General features: G+C 37.2%; 1 pseudogene across 1 annotated transcript in view; it reads left to right on the top strand.

Annotated features, from left to right (window-relative positions):
- LOC144382402 (actin, cytoplasmic 2-like) overlaps positions 1-12,408 on the top strand; it is a 228,868-nt pseudogene that overhangs the window by 88,133 nt on the left and 128,327 nt on the right. Inside the window, exon 2 of the transcript XR_013449282.1 lies at positions 6,352-6,443. The product of XR_013449282.1 is annotated as an actin, cytoplasmic 2-like (transcript). The remainder of the gene's footprint in view (positions 1-6,351; positions 6,444-12,408) is intronic.

Raw genomic sequence — 12,408 nt, 5'->3', positions numbered from 1 at the left:
GATGTGGAAAAAAGGGAACGCTTGTGGAATGTTGCTTGAAAGATAAATTGGTGCAGGTGCTATGGAAAACAGTATGGAGGTTCCTCAGAAAGTTAAAAATAGAAATACCATATGATCCAGTAATTCTATTTCTGGGTATTAACCAAAAAAAAAAAAAAAAAGAAGAAGAAGAAGAAATGAAAACACTAATTCAAAAAGATATATGCAACCTTAAGTTCATCACAGCATTATTTACAATAACCAAGAAATGGAAGCAATCCAGTATCTATCAATAGATAAATGGACAAAGAAGACATTTATATATATACACATATATATATACACATACATAAAATGGAATATTACTCAGCCATAAAAAGAATGAAGTCTTGCCATTTATAACAACTTGGATGGACCTAGAAGGTATTATGCTAAGTAAAATAAGTCAGAGAAAGAAATATACCATATAATTTTATTTATATTTGGAGTCTAAAAAAACAAATGAACAAGCAAAACAGAAACAGACTCATAAATACAGAGAACAAACTGGTGATTCCCAGGAGGATAAAGGGGATGAGGGCATAGGCAAAAAAGCTGAAGGGGATTAGAGGTACAAACTTCCAATTATATAATAAATAAGTAATGGGAATGAAAAATACAGCACTGGAAATATAGTTAATAATATTGTAATAACTTTCTATGGTAATAGATGGCAATTACACTTATTGTGGTGAGCATTTCATCATGTATAGACTTGTCCAATCACTATGCTGTGCACCTGAAACTAACAGTGTACGTCAACTGTACTTCAAAAAAATTGAGCTATAAGACATTGTTAATTTTACTTTTGCATTGCACTCATAAAGATCAATTTGCAATGATATACATGGTCTTTATACATTCTTCTCAAGGATCACTCCCTAAGTTTTGATGTTAAAGTCATTTTCTTTTAAAGCATCTATAGTGTTACCTCACTTGCTTATGTTCTGTTCTTTTGTCACTAATTCTGCCATATCCCTATCTGTCATTGGGGGATGATTAAAGCAAGTATGCTCAGTTTATAAGATCCCACGTCTTTTGCAAGATTTGTAATTTTACTTTACCATTTGTTTTCATTGTTTTGCACTGTATTTTGGGGATTTTAAAAACAGCTAACAACCTATGAGATACTGACTGACAAATACTATTGACACAACAAGAGGAGAGAAGCTAAAATGAAGTCAGAGGGTTGTTTGAGGGAAGACTAGCTTTTAAAGAGATTGGTTCTTTCAGGGACACAGATAATAAATACTAAGATAACAGGGACTTCCCATACTTGGAGCATAGGTCCCTGAAACAAGTTGTTCTGAAATTAAAAGGCTTTGTCTCAATAAATGGTCCTGGGATGAATTCCTACCCATATGAAAAAGTAAAATTGAATCCCTACTTCACTCCAAACACTAACATAAATAGCAGATAGATTAAAGATAGAAATTAAAAGAAAAACTTTAATATGATTAGGAAAAAAATGCAGGAGAATATTTTTATGACATTCAGATGGGGAAGGATTTCCTAAATAAGATAAAAGGCACAAAGCAAAAGAGAAAAGATTGATGAATATGTCCACATTAAAAAATACATGAGTTAATCAAAATAAATAAAAAGAAAAATTATAATTAGAAATAATTTAAAATTCATGTAATAACAAAAATAAAAATCTAGATGACATACAGAATTTCTATAGATCATTAAGAAGAAACTAATCATTAAATAGAAAAATTTGCGTGAGTGAAAACACTAGTAACTCAGCTTCTGAAAGTGTTCAACAACTCATGTGAAATATGGAAAATGCAAATTAAAAGATATTATAAGATATTGCTACTTCTGACAATAGCATATTAGTTTATTTTAGACAATCTCTCCTCTGATAGTAATTAGACAAGCTTGACAAAATTTCTTTTTTTTTTTTTAAAGACTTTATCCGTCTATGTGAGAGAAGAGCAAGAATGAGCATGAGCAGAGGGGAGAGACAGGGGCAGAGGGAGAAGCAGGCTCCCCACTGAGCAGGGAGCCTGATGCAGGGTTCAATTCCAGGGTCCCAGGACCATGACTTGAGCCAAAGGCAGATGCTTAACCGACTAAGCCACCCAGGCACCCCTTGACAAAATTTCTTTAAAAATTTCTTTGAAAGCATTAACAAGACAATACCGATACAGTAAGAACTTGCAATTCTAGGATTTGAGAGAGGGTGGAATCCCAAAAAAGTGGGCCTGTAACCTGAACTGCTTTTCTCCTTAGGGAATTTGCTACTATTAAAGGGACAAATGAGAGCCTCAAGTTATTTCCAGTTTTTGGTATCAATGTTTAGCACTCAAACAAAAATAATGAGACATACAAAAAGACAAGAATTGACTAATAACTAATAGAAAATAACAAATAGTAGAAACAGACCCATAAGATATCCAGACATTTTTGCTATCAGACATGGATATTAAAGTAATCAAAATTATCATGTTAAAATATTAAATAATGAGGTGGAGAATTTTGGTGGAAAACTCAATATTATACAAAGGGATCAACTGGAAATTGGAGAATTTTAAAACACAGTAACTGAATTTAAGAACCCAAATCAATGGGCTTAATAGAAGATTAGATACTGAAGGTTAGAAGAGAGAATTAATAAAGGGGCAGATGGGCCAGAAGAAAATATCCAGAATGGAGAGGTATCATTTTCCAAGGTATTTTTGAGGCCAGAATAATCTTAATACCAAAAACTTACAAGGATATTATAGGAAAGTAAACCTACAAGTCAATCTTTCCCATGAAAATAGATTTTTAAAAATATGATAAGTCACTTTTTAAAACCTATAGTGTCATATTTAAGCAAAATGTTGAATTTTTATCTTTGAGATTGGGAGTAAAATAATTTTGGCTATTATTGCCATTTCTATTTAATGATATATCAGTGATCCTATCTTTTGTATGTTTTGGAGTATTTGTGTATATACTTTTTTCAAATAGAGAAAGTGGGCAAAAGTGTTAAATTGCTCCTTGATAAAATATATGAAGCAACCTACAAACTTTTGCAAAAGTGCTCATCTTCACTCATCATCAGGTAAATGGACATTAAAAGCAGAGTATGATACACAGTCACCAGAATGGTTACTCTCATACACTGCTGTGTAAATGCAAACTGTAGAACAACCTTGGATATAATCATTTGGCAGAATCTACAAAAATTGGGCAGATGCTATATGCATCTTAAGATCCAGTAATACTCAACACAAAAACATGCTTAAAAAAACATGCAAACATGTCATTAAACAAATACTAGAAATAACTTAAATGTTGAAATACAGAATTATAAATAAATTGGGTAGGTACATAGAGTAGAAAACTATACAACAACAAACAGTAATGAATTATTGCTACACATGATGGAAATTAATCTCATAAACATAATATTAAGCAAAGGAATCCAGATACAAAAACAAGTATTATAGGATACCATTTCTAAGTAGCTTTGTTTGCAAAAGCAAAAATCTTAAGACAATCCAAATATCCACAAACAGGAAAATGTGAAGTATAATCACATATTGAAAGTCCACAAATAGTGAAAGTGAATGAACTAGCATTTCATGCACAAAAAGATTAAATGAAAAAAGCAAGGCTTAGAAGATAGTAAACTAATATATTGTTTAGAGATTCACATACATATAGTAAAACTATGAGGGGGAAAAAGGGAATGATGAATACAAAATTCAAAACAGTACTTTCCTTTTATAAAATGTAAGCTCGGCAAGTCAGGGCTTTTTGTCGTTTTTTTATTAAATTTTATTTTTTTAAAGATTTTATTTATTTATTTGTCAGAGGGAGAGAGAGAGGGAATAAGCAGGGGAAGTGGTAGGCAGAGGGAAAGGGAGAAGCAGACTTCCCGCTGAACAGGGAGCCTGACGTGGGGCTCGATCCCAGGACCCTGGGATCACGACCCGAGCTGAAGACAGACGCTTAACCAACTGAGCCACCCAGGTGCCCGGTTTTTTTATTTTAATGTTTTTCAGTGACTAGAACAGTGCTTGACCCATAACAGTCATGCAAAAAAATATTTTTCAATAAATAAATCAATGAGGAGAGAGAGGAATGATATGCGGAGTTGCAATAGGACTGGCGAAGTTTTGTTACTCAGCCTGGATGATGGGTACATAGAGATGTGTGTCATGGTACTCCCCATCCTACATGTATGTGAATATGTAGTCTTCTGGATTATGAAATATACTATAAAATACTTTAAAATTTAAAAATACACTACTGAATTTTCATATTGAGAAACATTGCCAAGTAAGGTATAAAACAGACTTCTTCACTGCATCACGCAGGCCCAAATTATTCCTGGGGCTGCCTTGGCCCTCATGGGAAGTGGATATGGGAGTGCTAGGTATGCTAGGTGTAGGGTGGGTGAGAAGCACAGGAAGAGCCTCAGACAGGTTGGTTGACTCCATATTTTAGGTAAAAAGAAGCACATTAAAAATTAACATTTTACATTATGCTTGTATATCAAAGTGGCCATGTTGATATGTCTTGCTTTGTGCCTGTGTGAGAGCTAAGGAATGAAAAAGAAAAAGAGATAGGTAGGTCTGTTCGTGGGGGCGGGGAGATTTTTAAGTCATAGAGGGCTTTTTAAGAAGGAGGAGCATTTAATTTTACTTTCTTTCCTTTCTTTAGCTCCAAAGAGATTTTTTTGCAATATACGCAAAACTCTCTTTCAGATGAGTCAGTAAAAATTACCTATACCCAAAATATCAAGTCATCCCCAAAATACAGTCTTAGAAAAGGAGGAAATGGCCTGTGTGACCATGTGAGGCAGGCTGCCAAAAACACCGTTTCCCCACAACCATGGGGATCAACTGGAGATCAATCCCATTCTTTAGTTTCCTTTACATTTTTTTCTTTTTTGGTCTTTCAAAAACAAGCCATCTGTTTAAACAACTCAGAGGGTAAATGTTCTTATTAATGTGCCTGTTTCCACAAAGCATTTCAGTTCATTCCAGCAAGTGCTGGCTGAGTGCCTAAGCCCTTATGGAAATGTAGAGAGTAGTAGTTTCTAGTTCCCAGAGAGCTCAAATACAGAGTAAAACCTCCGCCACAACCTATTTTATCAGCTACGAAACTGGGCAATTTCATGTTATCCAGAAGTCTACTTTGATACTGTTGAATGTCATGTGTATGGTATGTTATCAACCTTTATTCATTAGGATACCTTAAAGATATTATAAAGATAAGTTACCAACTTCTGCAATAAGCACGCATAATCTACAAAGAATTAGTATCAAAATGTTAAAATGCCTAGAAATCAATACAAATAACACAAACAATCTGACAGAAAAATGGGCAAGAACCAAGAATAAGCATTTTCAGAGAAAACACATATGTACAATAGATGCATGAAGAAATGTTCAGTATTATTAATAATCAGGGAAATGCAATTCAAGATTACACGAGATAGCATTTTACTGCTTTTTGAGTGACCAAAATGAAAAAGGTCGACAATACCAAGTACTGGAGAGGATTCGGGTCCATAGGATTTCATACATATGGGTAGGAGTATAAGTTGGTGCCATTTCATTGAATTCTAGTTTGGCCTTATCTCCTGGGGTTAAAGATTCACATACTCTGTGGCCCAGAAGTTCTACTCCAGTGAAATGCTTGCAATGTCCAATAGGTGACACGCACTCTAATATTCAGAGCATGGCCGTGCACAATGGCAAAAGTGGGGAGACAACCCAAATGCCTGTCAGTGGGCGGCTGGATGCTTAAACTGTGGCAGATTCATCAGAGGAACATAATATAGCAGTCAAACCAAATGAACTGCAGCAACATACAGCAGTACGATAAACATGACTCTCATCAAAATGACATTAGGTGAAAAAAGTCCCCAGATATTGTGTTCGCATGGTATCCTTTTTCCAAAGTTAAAAACAACCAGTGTAAGAAAAATAAGTTTAGAAACACGGAGCCAATTAAACTATTCAAATAGAAAGCAAGAGAACAGTGATGATAGCATGCAGGGTCAGGTGGAAGGATGTAGAACAGAATGAGTTTACCATTTGGGTAAATGTCAGCTACCGTGACTTTTGCTTTGCATAGTGAATTTGGAGATGCTTGTTATGATATAAAGGAGCAAAATAAATATAAGTGGGTCCACGCACGGACTCATGATGACTGTGTCATGGAACAAGGATCACAGTTAATCCACTTCTGTGCATCCAGTGTCCATAATAGAGAAAAAAATACCATTTGTTATAAAGAGAAGATCAACATTAAAAATGTGGAACAATATTTAAGTTTTAAAAAGAACATCTTTACACTGCTTCACATTGTCCTTTGTACCACCAGGGCTGTACACAGTATGGAAACCACTGCCTTGATATATGACAGGGAACAAGAAACTGTTTCTGCTCTCAAGAAATTCATAGTTGGTGAAAAAGGTAAGTAAGGGGGTAATTATAGAACTAACTGAGAGGATAATCATGAAGTACGAGAGCAGAGGGCAGAGGGCATGAAACTAGCCCGCACATGGGCGAAGTCACCCTAAAAGGATGTAAAATCTAACTTTGGCCTTGAAAGGGCAGGATATTTCAGGCAGAGAAATCCCATGTGTGAGGGGCTGCAGGTAGGACAACTAAGTTGTTGAAAGTTGTTCCATTTGACCAAAGCAGAGAAATGGGGGTGGGCAGGGGAGGGTGGGGGGAAGGGGAGAGAAGTCCACGGGGGCCTCATCATGAGGGGCCTTGTATGCTATATGACAAACTAGGGGCTTCATCTCAAGAACCACAGGAAGCCATCAAAGAGTTTAATCCAGGGAGTGAAGAGACTACACTTTGTGCTTTATCAACAGCAGGACTGGAGGCAGACAGGTCAGTGAGATTAAGCTGAGGCTGAGGCCGCTGTCCAGGTGGGCCATGGACACGACTGGAAGGACTGGAAGGAATGACACTTGGGTTGGAGAGAAGTAGGCAGATTAAGGAGTAGAAGTAGAACTCAAGGTTGGATTGCAGATAGGGACCGAATAAGAGTTGTTTGGGCAAGTCAAGAATCATTTCCCCTCTGGGGAGCTGGGAAGACGGTGGCCCCAGATGCTGAGACCTGAGAAGATAGGAGGAAGCACATGAACATCTCGCCCAGTGTGTTAGTTCACAGTGTCTCGCAAACCTTTTCAGATGAAACGGACTTTTCTCCAACAAAGCGTGGCTCTTGAGTTCTAGAAATTACAGGGATCCTCTTGTTTCCAAACACCTAGACGGATTTGTTAAAAGGCACTGTCTCAAGGTTCCATGGGAGGAATCTTTAAATGAAGGTTCCCCAAATCCATGACCTGACATTAAAAAAGCTGCTTCACTTTATTTTTAAGTGATTCTTGGATTAGTTACTTGCACGGCATGAGGTTTAGGAGTATTGCTCAACATTTGTGCCACTGACCTCCAGTTTATAAAATGAGGTCAGAGTGCCTCTGAGATTATTTTTCCTTCTTTTTAAAAGCAGCACAATTACCTAAACATGGCTATACTGGGCAGCTTCAGGCACAACATACAACAATGACACGTATTCTTTCCTTTCATATGGTGGGCCATAAACATGTGAAGGCAGCAGCATTAATTTCCTATAGAATGATTGCCAGGATGAAATTTTCTAATCAGTGGTAAAATAGGCATGCCGGGACCTATGGCTTGTAAGAGTCCTGTGATATGGCCAATTCTGTGGTCATTTTTATAGACAATTCCCCCAGAAACCTTTAAAGCAAGACAGCCATAGGAGTGATGCATTGCCAGGCTGCAAGAAATATTGGCCCATTACAAGCAGATCAGTCCCTGAAGGGTTACTGTTAATATTTGGCTTTGGGGAGAGGAGTCAATAAAAATCCATGTTCATGGTACTTTATATACCCAGTGCAGGCAGAGGGAAGGCTAAGGGAAGTAAAAATAGTGTACAAAGCACATAATAAGGATCATTAACATCAGTTACCAGTTCTAACACTGCCAATGTGTGTGTTTATGTGGATGGTAATATAGCAAAGTAGTTAGCAGAATGGATTTTGGTGTCTAAGAGGTTGAAGTCAAATCCTGGCTTTGCCAAATAGGAAGCAATGGGACTGAAAAAATTATTTAAACTCTAAATCTCAGTTTCCTTATTGATATAATGGGACAGTATGCTGCTTCCTTGGCGAATTAACACATGCCAAGAATCTAGATCAGTACTTGATGTATCATAAGCATTCAACAAATGGAGAAATATAAGTAAAGCAACATAAATGTATACTAATGATCCATAGTAAGCTAGCATCTGAGATTAGACCTAGATGCCTAGAATAACTAAAATATTATAAAATAATTAAATTCGTGGATAGTTGATTTTTTAGCATGGTCTGCAGGAAACATAATATCATATTCCATTGACTCTAAGATGTGCATTTTTAAATATTTAAATGAGGGGCATTGGCTGTGCCTGAACATACCTATCAAAGTTCCGAAAAAAGATGATAGCAGTTTGGAAGAAAAATCCAGATCCAATAATGGAGCATTCTTTTAAGAAATGCTACATCATCAATCCTCTCATTGACATGGAACGTGACAATGTGGAAAACTACAAACGCTGATGACCTTCATCTACAAAACAATTCAGAAGAGCTAGACTCTAGAAAAACACCTCCTTCCATTTATTTGTTTTTGCTTTCTGTTCTATATATGTACAACAGTAATGTTAGGTAAAAATGTATGTCTGACGGGGTCTGTTTATTACATAGAGCACTTTCAAATCAATATCAAGTAAAATTTCTGGTATTAAAGCTCTGTGCCATAATGTCAACTGTCTTTGTTGTCCTGGCATACAGATAATGGAATACCTTACAACTGATGACAACTTAGCTTCACTGAAATACAGCAAACAAGAAAGTATGATGAGTCAAGAGAATTTAGAATTCAAGAGAATTCTGAGTTGATAAAGGCCAACCTATCTGGTTTCAAATCTTAGCTCCTCTATTTCCAGTTATGTTATCTATAGACAAATGACCATCCTTTCTGAGCCTCTGTAAAATGACAGTTTTACCTAAACCATTAGGCCAATTCTATGGATTTAACAAAATAATATATACGAAGTGTTTAATACCATACCGTGTAAGTACTGCAAGAGTGCGATAAATGATTGCTATATTGTTATTATGATAATTAATAATCTATCATTCTATTTAAGAAGTCAAACTACTTCTGGATATTTTTCACAGCACGTAACAGAAAGCCATGCCTTATAGCTACTCTTCACCCACATAAAACAAAAATACACATTTACATGTATTAACATAAGCTCTAAATTAAGCTCCTGTATTTTGGTTTAAGCGTAATCTAAAAACAAATGAATGTTCACCAGTTACATTTATAATGGTCTGATTTAAAATGTAATTTAAGTGCTCTACTCAAAAGGTTAAGTTGGGGTCAAGGGCAACGCAAAGACAGGTGGCCATCATCTAGCTGAAACTGATGAACAGGAGGAATACGTGATTGCTGATCGAAAAGTCAGGCCATGTATACTAAGAATACATAGACTGAAAACATTTTCATCAACAGGGGTAGTTCAAATGCAAGTCTTCAACAACTGAGAGACTTAAAGGCAGATACACTGAGACTTGCAATCGAACTGCTACATATATGGACAATTAAGAAAAATGCTCTAGGGGGAAGAGTAGTAGGTAGTCCTTCATTTAATAGTAAATGAGGAGATAGGGTGTTATAGAGGCAGATGCCTATCTGAAGATCCTCCCTGATTCTCAAACTTAAGATTCCTGTTAAAGAAAAAATAATTGTGGTTCTCTGGTGCTGACTTAAGTATTATAATGTTACTTAAATGTCTACATGTAAAACTAGATATAAGGAATTATAATGTCCAAGAGAATCAGGAAAAAAAAAAAAAAGCCAAACAAAGCCAAAACAATGAAAATTGACTGCATTTGTTAAATGTTGTTGAAGTGGTTTTGCTGAAACCCACTAACTGCTTGCAATTTGAGTAGGGTATTGATGGAACAAAGATCTCTTTGAGTTCAGCCTGCCAGAAACACCAAGCTGGTTGTGATGAGCCATTTACTTGTCACTGTTCTCTAGTCGAACTACTGCAAAACTTTATCCCTCACTTGACATGCATTTATTAAGTCTGCCTGTATTCTCTTCTCATGGCCTCTAAGAAATACATGGTTGCAATGCAATCATAAACTCAGCTGCAAGTAAAGACAGCATAGTAGTTATCTACTACTTTGTAATGGACACCACAAAACTCGGTGACTTAAAACAGCAATAATCACCTACCTCTCCTGCTTTCTTTGGGCCAGGAACCCAAGAGTGGCTCAGCTGGATAGTTCTGGCTTGGGGCCTTCCATGAGGTCATAGTCAGCTGGTGGCTGAGGCTGGAGTCCTCTCAAAGTCTTCATCACTCACCTGCCTGCTAGCGGGACTAGGAGGACTTGAATAGTTGGGGTTCCACTAGCAGTCTCTATAAAGTCTCTCCATTTGGTCGCTATAGCGTGACAGTGTCACAAAAGCTGGATTTCTTATATGATGACTCAGAGCTTCCCATATGCATGCCCCAAGACAGAGAGCCAGGTGGAAGCCATATCACCTTTTCTAACCTAGCCTTGGAAGTCATGCAAGGTCACTTTGTCTCACATCATTCATTAGAAGAAAGTCACTAAGTCCTGCCTGCATTTTAAGGGAAGGGAAATGAGACTCCACTTGCTGAAGGGAGGGGTGTTAGAGAATTTGAAATATATTTTAAAGCCTCCAGAGAGTGAAATCATATGGCTCCATTCAGTTTTTAAATGTTCATCTGCATGAGTCAGCATATGCTTACATCTCTTTACTAATCTCATAGGGAATTCACAGAACCCCAAGGAACAGTAAGCCAACTCTCATTGGTCTGGAACAGTAAGCCAACTCCTCAGTCTGAGGAAAATTCAGTTATGCATCAATTACAATAACATGGAATGGAAGTTTCCTTAAATCACAGTGTAGGAGAGAATGCATTTAAATAAACAGGAAGAGAAGATGAACTGGAAAGTGTTTTGTGAGTTGGTGAAGCTAAAGAACTTGATGTATTCATGGATGACTTTAGGTCTTTTTTTTTTTTTTACATTTTTTTAAAAAATTATTATGTTATGTTAACCACCATACATTACATCAGGAAACTAACTGAGGGTTGCTGGAGTGGTAGGGGTGGGAGGAATGGGGTGGCTGGGTGACTTTAGGTCTTTTTAAGTGCCTTTCCCACATATTCAAATGATGGTTAAAGGGCCCACTCCGTAAATAGCTAAGGTTTCATATCAACATTGTGCAATGTTCTTCCATCATTCAGTGAATATCCACTGTTAAACAACACACTCCTCTACGTATGGGGAAATGTTAGTAAGAGTAATGCACACTCATCTCTCATGGGTATTAGGGTTTAGTGGGGAAGACAAGCTTTAAGAAAATAATTATAAATGCAATAAATGCTACAAATGGGAAATCATAAAGTGCTGTGGGAATGCTAACTTAGTCTGGAGGAGAGGGCTGGAATAGGGAATGACAAGTAAGCCAACATCCAGAGAATAAGGTGAAGGAGAGGTGGTTAAGGAATTTTCAGGCCTTTCCTATATTTGCTTTCGACCAGGGTGTATCTCTTGCTTCAGACATCATACAAGAAGGTTGTGGCTACCACTGAAATAGATTTCTGGTCCATAAAAGAATGTTCTTGGTGAATATGCCTTAACAATTCATAATTAAGGGTTATTTGGTGGTATGTAAATCCTGGTAAGGCATAACAGGAGAACAGATATTCAAATAGCTTAAGTCAGTTCTCTGCAAACCATCATCCCATGAAGACCAGTCATCGTCTGATGGTTTTCACATGGGCTAGTAGTGCATGGTTGGTGGACTCATGCAGGGCATTCTGTACATCAGGGCTTCCCTTCCACTAGCAATCGTTTCTCCATCTCTGCAGCTGAGGAATCAGAAAGAATGGCTTACCTCCCATTGTCTTCAACAGGAGCTGGGGCAGCTGTCTATGCACCAGGCAAGCTTTGTTTTCCTTGTATTTCCACTTGTTGTCAGTAGGGCTCTCATGACTTGAGGGATGGCTCTGCCAATTTATAAAGAAATAAGAAAAGTGAGAGAAGTGGGGGCAAGACCCTTCTTACCTCTGACAATTCAGATGCTCTGAACTTCCTCTCTGTGGGGAGAGAACATTTTAACCCACACCTGGAAGGAGATGACAAGACCTCCTCAGAGTCCCCGAATGCTGGGGCAGAACTTTCTCCTCTGTTGTCCTGCGCATGGTTGGCTTGATTAGCTTTCATCTATCTCTTATATTTGAGACAACACTGTATCCCAAATGACTGAGATGCAGCCTGCAATCCATTCATTAATTTCCTATTAT

The sequence above is a fragment of the Halichoerus grypus genome, chromosome 1, assembly GCF_964656455.1.
Source record: "Halichoerus grypus chromosome 1, mHalGry1.hap1.1, whole genome shotgun sequence".
In the NCBI taxonomy this organism is placed as follows: domain Eukaryota; kingdom Metazoa; phylum Chordata; class Mammalia; order Carnivora; family Phocidae; genus Halichoerus; species Halichoerus grypus.
Note: the sequence above shows the minus strand (reverse complement) of the source record. Positions and strands in the feature narration are given on the sequence as shown.